The sequence below is a fragment of the Thalassophryne amazonica genome, chromosome 15 (assembly GCF_902500255.1).
Source record: "Thalassophryne amazonica chromosome 15, fThaAma1.1, whole genome shotgun sequence".
Taxonomy (NCBI): Eukaryota; Metazoa; Chordata; class Actinopteri; order Batrachoidiformes; family Batrachoididae; genus Thalassophryne; species Thalassophryne amazonica.
The window spans coordinates 71,098,102-71,110,410 of record NC_047117.1 but is presented as its reverse complement, the minus strand read 5'-3'; the positions used below and the strand labels follow the sequence as shown (position 1 = coordinate 71,110,410).

The 12,309-nt window shown below is 38.8% G+C and overlaps 1 protein-coding gene across 1 annotated transcript in view; it reads right to left on the bottom strand.

Moving 5' to 3' along the window:
- LOC117525508 (ankyrin-2-like) overlaps positions 1 to 12,309 on the bottom strand; it is a 199,307-nt gene that overhangs the window by 125,876 nt on the left and 61,122 nt on the right.

The following is a 12,309-nucleotide window of genomic DNA, read 5'->3' as shown; positions in this document are numbered from 1 at the left end:
TCATCTTAAAAATTAATACCTGTTTGTAAGACACCAGGTGGCCTTCGTAAAAAGGTGTATGCATGACCCATTTAAAGCCAAGAAATGATAAAATATTCTTAAAACAGCAGTGAAATTACACTACTTGGAAAATGGGGAACACATAACAAATGGAATACCAAGATGAGAGACAAAATATCAACACACAAAACTCTCATGAAGCAGGAATTTGTGTTGTTCCACTGTTTGTGTTCATATTTTGGCCAGTTGTGTTAGTATTAAACCAGTTTTGAAAATGGGGTAAATAGGGTGGCCATAGTTTGATCATCAAAGACCAGGACACTTGGCCCGTCAATGAGACACTCAAATGATACTCAAAGCTTACTCAAAGATGCTCAAAGATGAAAAACAATGAAAACCAGGACATTTTCACCACCTTCTAAAAAAAAAAAAAAAAAATTCAGGATGGCCAGGACAGGACATGTCCTGGGAAAACAGGACGTTTGGTCGCCCTAGGTGCAAAGACTGAATGAGTGCACCCCTGTAGGTTGTTAACATGATAACTCAAAAACAATGAATGTGGTCATCTTGTATGTCTCCAAATTAAAGAGGCACGTAATCATGACACACAGATTACAAGTTTGTTTTGCTTATTTAATACATCATATACCAGTCTGACAACCATCCGTGCTCACTGAAGAGGATGATATCATCACATTCATGATGGAAATTAGGAGCAGGTATGATTGAAGTTACATGCAATTTGAAATGAGCTTCATCCACAGTTGCCTGTTTACAGTTTTGGGGAGGAAAAAGTGTTTATTCCCAGCAATGCTGATGAAGATGAGTTTTCTGACACTGCATAAGTTCTCTTTAACTGATAATTCAGAGAGAACAACATATTTTTCCCTCAGGTAGGTTTTACGAACATCACATTGAAGGCCTCTGAGTATGATTAGCAACAAAACAGGAGTGTAGAAGACTATTTAAAAACAGATTTTTCTTTAATTGAAAGCAGCATCAGCATTTATATACAGACAATCTCTGACATGCACAGCCAAAAAGAGGAATGCTTCACCTCATCTTCATCTTTTTCCATCTTGTACACACATCACACGGGCGTTTCAAAATGCTGCTCTTCTTCCTAAACCTCAGGCTAACTGCTCTGCTATTCAAACAGACAGTCTGTCTGCTCCTTTTATAGGTTTCTCCTCCTCAAGCCTTTGATTCTTTTCTGTCCCTCGTCTTCATAAATGATGCTCAGGATTGGATCAGAAAAGTGATGCAAATCCAAGTGTGAATGAATATTTCTCCACTACGCCCCAGTTTGGATTCTGGATCTGTCTGCCTCCCTCATCCACCTGCAGGTTTCGTCAGCAGGGCTAAAGAGTGGAGGTTTGGCCAGAAGAATTCCCAGCACTGATGGAAAAGATGAGTCCTTACATTGCTGACTTGTGTTGATGCTGCCCCCCCCACACAGAGCTGCCAAATGCCAAACAGCCAAAGGAGCATCATGTTTCTGTGTGTGTAGGACACAAATACACCCACACAAATATGGATACTTATATTTAGAATGTGTTTCAAAATAAATCCACTTAAAAAAAACAAAACAAAAGATGCACGGCCAAAGTTTGGATGTACAATGACTAAGCATTTGACATAAATAAAAGTTTGTATAAAAGCACAGAAGAACATTTAAACTTATGTCTACATGTTTTATATTCTGGATAACACAGAAAAGGTCCCTCTTTTTTAAGCACGTCCCATTGGGTATTACTAAAGTCAACCATTAGCTAGGCTTCCAAGTAATGATTCAATGAGTCCCCTAGTGGTAAATTATAGGCAGACAGGTGCCTTAAAACACTGGGAATGGGTGTTTTGAAACACTGAAATGTTGAATGCAACTTTACAGAAAACAATAAGTCTTGAACAGAGACTCAGCAGACACTGTCAGTGTTAAATAAATGTTCATTTAAAGACAGTTATTTTGCATTTCATTTGTTACTATGACATTGTGGCATTGTATCACATGCAAAAACATATCAGCACTGTACATCGGCTGTGGGTTTCCGTTTGCTAAAAATCAGCATCATGATCGGTCTTTGAAAAACCATTTCGGTCAAACACTAGTTACCAATTCAAGTTTGGTCTGAAAACAGATATCAAGTGAGACTTAGCTTTGTGTGACATGCTAAGATTTAGTGCCACTGCACGTTAAAACTAGAAGGGCACTCAGCAGAGCGCATACCTCCGCCACGCCACATATCAATATCGAAGGATGTGGATTCACAAAAAGGGCAAACTAATACATTATGCGATATTCCAGAGTTTAATCCGGATCATCACCAAACTTTAATTGACTGATCCTAGACATATTTCCCATCATCCACCAAATTTGGTTCAAATGTGTTCAAAACGTTTTGAGTTAGCCCGTTAACAGACAAACAGACAGGCAAACGCCACTGAAAGCATAACCTCCTTGGTGGAGGTAATAAAGATAATCTGTTTGAAGTCACAGAGGAGTAATAAAGATAATCTGTTTGAAGTCACAGAGGAATTGCTTAGTTTATATCAAATAATACAAATGAAGTATGCTAGCATGCTGGTCTGCTGTGGAATAAATTGGATTTAGTACCACTGATGCCCTGTCAATCATAGAGAACAAAAAAAAAAAGTTGTTTTGTTTTTTTGCAGTTTGTTCAGAGGAAGAGAAAATAGCCATTTAATTAAATGGCTGATATCTAAAATGGCATGTCAGTTGTGGTAGAATTCATTAACTACATGAGATAACTGAACTTAATGGAACAGCCAATTTTGTACTTTTCTTGAGAAAATTCAATTGGATCTGCTGATGCTGGTGCCAGTTAAAGTCTCTGAGACCAGTGGCTCAGTTTGTACTAAGAACATGAACTCTAAAGAAGTATTCCACCCTGTCTTCTTGTTTAACTTCACACCACTAACACACACTTGAAATGACTCCACAGCGTTTTATATAACGCCCATTTCTAAGAATCTGAAGGGCAACCAGGCCACTGTGCATACCACAAATACAACACACAACCAATCATCCATTCAATCTCCTATGAAGTGCACAACCATGTTCTTGAGCATCCCAGTCATTGGGCAAGAGATTTAATCTGACAAACGTCCAAACATCCAGAGATTTGAACAGTCAAATAGTTGGAGGTTTCTAAAACAGTGGCGCCAACGACACAGCAAAAATCATTGACATGCTCTCTCGCACACAAACTGGAGGAAGTGTCATTTAACTAATGAACATTTAGCCTGACACGGTGATTCTTGGCAGTTAGCAGCTCGTCCTGACATAACTCTGCCCGTCACAGATTAATATTCACGCCACGACCATCGCTGACCTTTCTTATAATCACACACATAATAAACAGTCGGGCTGTGTGAGTGCCATCAGGGACGACTGTTGGATCAATGTTTGCAAAAAGAGGAAATAATGTAACAGTGCAGCTTACAGAGTAATATCACTCACCAAGGATTTACACTGAGGTCGATTAGAGGGGAATCTGGCTTTTGCTCGTCAGGACATAGAACCCAAGCAGCTCACTTACACGAACTAGCCATGCCCACACTACTCAAAATCTAATTACTTGTAGCATCAGGAAGAATATAATATGTGTTTTAGGATATTTGAAATTATCACTTGTGGATGATTTTACCTAGGATACTGGGGGCACCACCTATGACTGACTGATATTATAACAAGGTTGTAATATCTAAGATTTCAGGGTCAGTCAATAGGAAATATTAAAATCAGTCTAATCTTCAGTCGGAAGTTCTACATGTCAAGTCCGACCCCCTCTGTAAAACATACAAAATCACAGCCAACTTCACACGTTTAAGATATTTATTTAACTCAGGCAGGACATATCACAGTAAGCAATCTGAGGATGATGAATTTCACAATTATTGTATGACGTTCAGATAATTTGGTTCAGTTGCGGGAGTTTAAGAATGAATTTAGTCCTAATCAGCAGGGAATTTACTGTAGTATTTATCAACGGGAGATATTGTTAATGAATTAAATTAAGCCACTCTGTTTTTACCTGACACCGTAGCCGGTCTTACTTTGGAGGCATGGTGGAGATCGGTCTCCGTAGGTCATGTGCTGAGAATCGTCTCGAGACCCAAGAAACGAGAGCCGGAGGAAGAGAGAAGAGGAAGAGCGTTGAAGAGGGCGATTCCCGGGGGTGCCTGCTTTTAAAGGGTTAAAAGCTCCACCCTCAAGAATTCTGGGTACTGTAGTTTTCTTCTTTGTTCCTTTGTCTAGTCTTATAATAAATCAGCGTCTGTTATTCTTAAATTCCCACTTACACACCAAGCAAGTCCTGTATTGCAAAACTCTATTAAACAAGGTCCTTACATACGATTATATATGAAAAAGCACATTAGATAAACTTTCTACAATCTATGATCAGAGTACAAAATACCCGATATATCAATTTCATGTGTGAGGTTAAACAATCATGTTTGTTTCCTTTTCCTCTTTTTTTTCTTCTTACAACAGCAAAGTACACTTTTTGAAAGGTGGTTAAACTTTATAATACTGTACCAGTTAGTTACATGCCCTTCCCCAATTTGTCCAACAGGGGTCACTCTTGGTTCACACACTGGAAGGGACTGGGTTTTGGAATTTATCGTAAAATATTATATTTTTCAATTCTGCATCTATTTGAACCAGACAAACTGCAGTGTGATTCCCAAGTTGATGGCAGTTCGTCTGCGGTATGATTTTACTTGAATCTTGTTGTAAAGACATAGAGTTTAGACTTTGGGAAAAAGTAGGTCTTTCTGGGGTTTGTGTTTTTTAGATGAGAAAGGAGTTGGCAACATCTGGTTTCGGGCTGATAAGGGGATTCACAGCTCCATGAGGAATGCACTTTAGAGAATCCTAAATCCTGTTAGTAGTGGGGGTTGATGACAGTTGGCCATCCTGTGCTATGGTCAGGAAAGCCTCCTTTTGACAACTTGATATTTCCCATGTCTTGGTTGGAATGGGTTCCTCTTTGAAGAATGCTTTTGACTTCTGCTTAATGTAAACTTAGGAGGTTGAATGGTGGATGCAGGCTTCTCGCTACATACTTTTGCTTTTTTTTTTTTAAGGGATTTACAAGCCCATATCATTTTAGAAACCAAATACAATGACTCAGCACATGCATGCAAGTAAGTGATTGATTCCAAACTTTTGTCAGCAGTCACTGGGCGAGAGGCACAGTACATCCCGAACAGATCACCAGTCTATCACAGGACCCATGCGATTGCTGTTTAAAATGTATATTTAGCTACTGGAATTGCATTTCTAGACCATTTACAAACTGAAATGCCAAGAAATTCTAAATTTTGAGAGTGATTAAAAAAACAAGCAAACATTATGGTCACAATGTAAAAATATGGGGAAAATATACATTTATGTCCAAGACTGAGCATAAACAGTTAAAAACTATTACTATTATTTTTAATTCATAAAACAGAGAAGAACAGTCTGAGTGTCAATCTGGCAGACTGTGTAGCTCTCATTCCCGCTTAAATATCTTGGACAGTCACCTAACCTCAGTGTGCAAATCTGTACCTCGTCATCCAATATCTGCTTTCACACTTCAGCTACTAACGAACAAGCAGCTGACAGCAATGTTCAAAATCCCATGATATGTTCCCAGGTCTCCCACTGCCTTCCAAATGTACAATGATTGAAGTAGCAAGGAAAAAGAAAAAAATAAGTTCTTCAAAGAATTGCAACATATTTTTAGGCTGTGCTACCACACCTCTGCTAGATGCTGAGAGTGCATCAGTATCCAGCAGATAATGATGTGATTCAATGATGATTTAATGATGTGATTCAGAATCAAAGAAGCAGACTGAGGAGTCAGAGTGTCTGGGTTCCTGATTGTCTTGGCTCTGGACTTAAGATCCGGGCTTTGAGTGACTTCCTGGACATCATAATTGTATTTGTATGCTGTGAAAGTGTTGAACTTGTAGAGATGTTCACGTATCTTGGCAGTGATGCTCATGCCTCTGGTTCTTAGGCCTCTAAGACTGAGAGGTGCCTGTGAAGAGCTCATGGAGTCATGAGGTCAATGGATCCTCATCTACCATTGCAGGAGAACGAAGGTCCAACTCTTTCTTGTCCTGGTGCCTCCTGTTTTGTTGTATGGTTGTGAGACTTGGAGACTAGCCCAGTGACCTAAGGCAATGACTGGATGTCTTTGGTACTCCATCTCTTCAGAAGATCATTGGGCACTGGAATGACTTTGCGTCAAATGAGGGCTATCACTTGCATTTGGAGGGAATAAAAAACAAAAAATAATCTTTAGACTGAAAAATTTTTGCCACGCCAAAATCACAAGCTTTTCACATGTACCTTTTTATAGAAACCCTTTTGCGATAGCATCCTAGCGTTTAAGGTAAAACAAGATGGAGATGGCTAAGAAAACAAGCAATTTGTTCTCCTGCTGTTCAAGATGATATTTCACTCACTAACCATTGCTGCTCTTTTCTAACGTAGCATCATATTACAGAAAGACTTTAACCTTTAAGCTTCTCATTATTTAAATACTTAAGGATAAACACATTCTAAGGGGACAGCTTTTCTACAGCTTTTACTTCATTCAATACCAATTAAAATCACAGGCCTGTAAGCAGGATCTAAAATGGGGGTGGGGGGTGCTCTTTTTTTGTGAAAGCTGACCTTTTTCAGCAGGGGGTGTGAAGGCTGCTGAAGGCCCCCAGAAAAGTTTGGGTTTTTGATGTCCAGGGATGCATGATGGAGGGGATTTTGATTACTATTTCCACCCCCCCCCCCCCCCATTTAGTTGTACTGCTTAATGTGTGTTGTGTTTGTAGTTTCTTTTTCACATTTTCACCTTTTCTTTCCCTTTAATCAAAGTTGATATCACAACCTACATGTTTGTTTGATAAGTTTCTGATAGGTTTCTCTCATCCTAACTGACCTGATTTTAAAACTAGAACCCCAAACAGACCCAATAATGCCTGAGCTTAGACATTACTGTACATTAAAAAAATACTGCTTCACATCAATCAACTTAGTCCAGAACATAGTAAAACTTAGGCCTAGAGTAATAGTGATTTAAACACTTTAGTTGTTGAAATTATTATTATTATAAGTAGTAGTAGTATGACAAATGTCTTCAAAAGTGGACCTTTTGTGCATTTATGTGGAAAGCGTAACCTGACAGAGGTAAGAAGGTTTTATGAGCACATTTTATGCCATTCTGAAGGCTTGAGCATTAACACACATGCGCCAAAAGGCATTATGGGAAATGAGTCTCCTCTCAATCACCCCCCCCCCCGTCCGTCAAAATGAATAGAACACTGCCATCTACTGGTGGGAGTGTGAATAGTGACCAATGTGTGATCACTGGTCACTATTTGTTGTGCTGAATCACACGTCACAAATAGAATTTTCAGTTTTGCAAATGCCTTTTTTTTACAAATGAAAAAAATGACATATTTACAAATACACATTTATTTGTAAAAACCAACACACGTTACAGTAACTTGTGTGTTGGTTTTTACAAATAAATAAACCAACCAGTGATTGAGAGGAGAGTCATTTCCAATAATGCTTTTTGGCGGGTGTGTCAATTAATCTTCAAACCTTCAGAATTAGTGCATTACTTTAAAAGATATGTGCGATATTTTCACTTTGTAAAAATGACAGAGTTGCCGTTAATGTCGATAAACTGTCCGGAATTAGTTTTGTTTACAAGTGAGACCATGAGTGAAAAGTGCCTTGCTTTTCATGTCTCCTGCAACACGTCTGTGTCATTGCATGTGGAAAATAAATGACACTTCCTTACAGCAGTGGTTCGGGTCTATAAAGACAGAAACTCTGGCCCGTTGTTTGTTTTGGGTTTGTGATGGCCTTTGATTTTATTCAGAAGCATCAGTGATGTTTAAACTCAAAACTACAGTGTACTGAGTCAATAAAAAAAGTTATCAGTTAGTGGTTAGCTGTAACTTCTGCTAAATTTTCTAGTGGTTTATCAGTTTAGCATTATAAAAGTTAATTTTTCAGTTAACGGATTAGTGGTTATCGAAGCTAACTTTTTGGTTAGCTGTGCCCACCACTGTGTAAAACTCTGCTCTCTGCTCGCTGTGTCTCACTCCGGCAATGTGAGACACTCAAACACACTGCCCCCCCCTCCGCTGACTCGCTGCCAAGATAAAAAAACAACAACAAAACAGAGATGTTATTCTAAAAATTGATTTTTGAACATTCTGAATGAGGTAAATTTTATATCTTGCGTCCAGATGCCCAGATGATGGAAATCCATCATAGCAACAACTTTAATCCCTGCACTTTGGCCAGGTGGCGCATTTCTCTGGGTGTTAGCCAGCAAATAGTAGCCTCTGTGTTAAGAACCCTAGTGGTTGGAGAGACCCCATGTTTCACCTGACTATAGTATATGGATAGCTCGTGGAAGTTGAGGATAGACTGCTTGCCTGCCTGCCTGGTTTCCATCCACGACCCAAGGCAGTTAAATAACATGGTGGTCAAGGCGATGTGTGGCACCTGACCAGAGTCTGACATGTGAGAAAATATCACTGGCATTTCTGGTCACAGACAGGGGATCATATTTTATCATCTGACTGCATGCAGATACCATGAAGGGCAGGGATCTCCTGTTGCAAGGACGTGTGACTGCATGCGCACTCGCTTGCGTATGTTGTAAAAATTAAAACATAAGCTTTCACTTATGTGAACTTTTTAAATATAAACAGTAATTTGTCATAAATAATAAAATTCTAATCTCTCCAATTCTAATCTCTTGTTGAAAAGTTGGTCTTTGCAAAAATACAAAATACATACATAATGCTATACTTGAATATCAATTTGTTCTGTGATTGTGATGATTTAAAATGATTTACAGTTTCTCTGTGTAAGCAAACTGAGATGTGCTGCAGAATTAGCAAACCCCTTCATCTCAGAGAGTTGTGTCAAAACAGGCCTGAATTGTTACAATCAAATGGTAGTTTTCCAGATGGGAAGGAACTTTACCAGATTTGTTTTACAAAGTTACATAAGGGAGGATTGTGTTGCAGTGTTTGATTTGCGGACAGAGAGGAGAAATGGTTAAGGTGGTTGTTATTTCAGCACAATCTGCCTTACAGAATTTACACTTGTCTACAGTAAAGCACAATACAGCCTCATGTATTCAGGACTATATTCTTGATGCTTTTCTTGGAACTTTTCTTCTGCCTGTAGATTACGTCGGAGAAAATCAACATGTTCCACTTGAGTGGATGCCTGCCTGAGATGTGGTTAAGAAGCCAATGGATGTGAGACTACCACACAATCCTTGGAATCTTACAGCATAAACACCATAAAAACTGGGGGCGGCGCTGTTAACCCCCAAAAAGTGAATTAGCTGTAAATCGTCCGCAAACGGTGAATTGCAAAATGTGATTACTGAAAAAATATCTCTCGAAACATGAACACGTTTTGCGAGACCTGCATTCACGGTTCAGGAGATATTTTTTCAGTATTCACTTTTTGCAATTCACGGTTTGCGTATAATTCACGATTTGCAGCTGATTCATGTTTTGATATCTTTTTTATTTGTCCCACAATCAGGAATATTTGCTGTGCAGACACACTTCAAAAACTTCAAGTGATGAGCTGAACACCAAAACCTGAAGTCCAGTTGGATGAAAACATCTCTGCTCTTCAAAATGGGAGAAAAAGTGTCTTTAAAAACTCCACCAGAGATTAAAGCTGCAGAAGAGACTTTCATCTGGTTAAATGCCCTGAGAGTCCAACAAAGCAACACTTGCTTCAAAAAAAAATAATTTTTTTTTATTATTTTTAAAAAGCTGTTTCATTTTATATTTTAACATTAAATGAATGGATCATTAAACATGTCCATGAAGTCCAAAGTTCAGTCAAAAGACATTTGCACAGGTAGAAGAAACCCGCCCTGATTGTGCATAATTTTTAAACATTCACAATCACTAGAATAGTCAAATTCATATTTTAGAAATTGCTCTGTCCTGACTGCAACATTCAAAGCAATCACATAGTCAATGAGGACGTAATTAAATGTTGAAATTACTAAATTAAAAAGGATTTCATCATGAGGTTTATGTCGCATTAACAATCGCACAGCAGTCATTGTTAAATTATCTGTATTTATTTACAGTGTCTGTTTTCTGGTAGAAATGAGATATAATCTACCAGACTATGTACATAATTCCAAATAAAAATAAATGTCCAAGGTTCCTTATGTTAAACAAGACATCATCTAATCTGAAACAACCGGTAAATTATGGTTTTAACTTACAGATGAAGAAAGAAAGAAATCTTTTTTTTTTCATTATTTTAATTATAAGTGTTCTAAACTTTTTCTCTCATCACTCACTCATCTTCAACCGCTTTTCCGGGTTCAGGTTGCGGGGCAACAGCTCCAGCAGGGGACCCCAGACTTCCCTTTCCCGTGCTAGAATTGACCACCTCTGACTGGGGGATCCCGTGGCATTCCCAGGCCAGTGTGGAGATATAATCTCTCCACCTAGTCCTGGGTCTTCCGCGGGGTCTCCTCCCAGATGGACGTGCCTGGAACACCTCCCTTGGGAGGTGCCCAGGAGGCATCCTTACCAGATGCTCAAACCACCTCAGCTGGCTCCTTTCAACACGAAGGAGCAGCGACTCTACTCCGAGCCTCCCACGGATTCTAATTTTTTTTTTCTTTTTTACAGTAATCAGAAATTAATTATGAGGCAAAAAAAAAAAACATTTGCAATATTTTCTTCATAAAACTGCTGTGTACAAATTAGCAGTCAAGTGACATGTTTCTGCACTGATCTGTATATAACATAGTGACTGCAGTCTTCCGTGTTTTGGCCTGACGCCTCGTTTCTATTGGACAGCACAAAGCTACTGTATGTCACAGCTCAGAGCAGCGAAAGTTGGATTGGGTTAAACTTTGACCGCGGCAGCCTGTCGAGAAGCGGAAATGCGCCCTCCTGGCAGAAGTGTTGCTTTAGCTAGGTTTTTGACGCGACGCTTCTGCTGCATCAAAAAAACAACGGGTCTCATTGAAAACAATGATTTTTAGATTGATTCGTAACGCTTCTGCCGTGGCTGACGCCTCCAGTGTGAAAGCCTCGTAAATTTAGGTGTTGCATTCTGATTGTTTCAGAGCTGTTACATCATGAAACTTATATAACACATAAATGAATAAATGAGGTACACAGTGAATGGGGTCCATGGAAGACTTTCAGCAGAGGAATGTACTAAATCCGAGCAATAAACCTTTATTTAACTTCTTATTTTCCAGATCATTTCATATTGTTTTAAAACTCATAACATAGTCACCACTCCAGACAACACTGCAAAAAGGATTTTGTAGAAATGAAGCTGAAGTAGAGAATTCTTCCTTCTAATCCTCTGAAGATATATGTGTTTTTGATGTTACATGTCGCTTGAAATTAGCTTGTTTTTCAGTTTCTTTCAAAGCCTAGGTCTGTGGGCCACCAAGGCCGCTGCTGCTTGTCTAACTGTGGACTTAATAAATTATATTCATTCATTTGTCACCTTGTGCATATACAGTGGCTTGCAAAAGTATTCAGCCCCTTGGTATTTCACACATTGTAATTTGTTTATGGGGTTTTAAATACAAAAAGTAAACCAGGCTTCTCAATATAAAAAATTCTAAAATTATCTTCCTTAACTCAAACTGAAAGTAAATCTCTACAACCTGATATAAATTAATAAAAAATATAAGAGCCAAGATGATGGGTTGCATAAGTAATCGGACGAGTCAGGGGATGGATACATGAACATTTCCAAGTACCTGAATATGTCTTGGACTTTATTTACATCAGTTATGAAGAAATAGAAACAGTATGGCACTCTGTGGTACATCTGTGTGGAGTAGACAGTTCTCAAAAAGTGAGTGACCGTGTAAGAAGGAGAAGAGTGAACAAAGACACCTAGACAACCCAGAAGAAGTTATAGGCTTCTGTGGCTGTAATTGGAGAAATTGTGCACAGTGCAAGTTTTGCATTTTGTATCCCCAGTTATACAGCTTCATGATGAAGTGAAGTAGAGGAAGGTTTTCTTAAAAAGAAGACCTGAAAATTCACCTACAATTTGCCAGAAGGTACATCTGAGATGCTAGCCTAGATATGATGTTTTAGTGAAAGAAGACTCTCCTCTGTACCACTTCATCATGAAGCTGTATAACTGGAGATACAAAACGCAGAATTTGCACTGTGCACAATTTCTCCAATCACAGCCACAGAAGCCTGTAACTTCTTCTGGGTTGTCTGGGTGTCTTG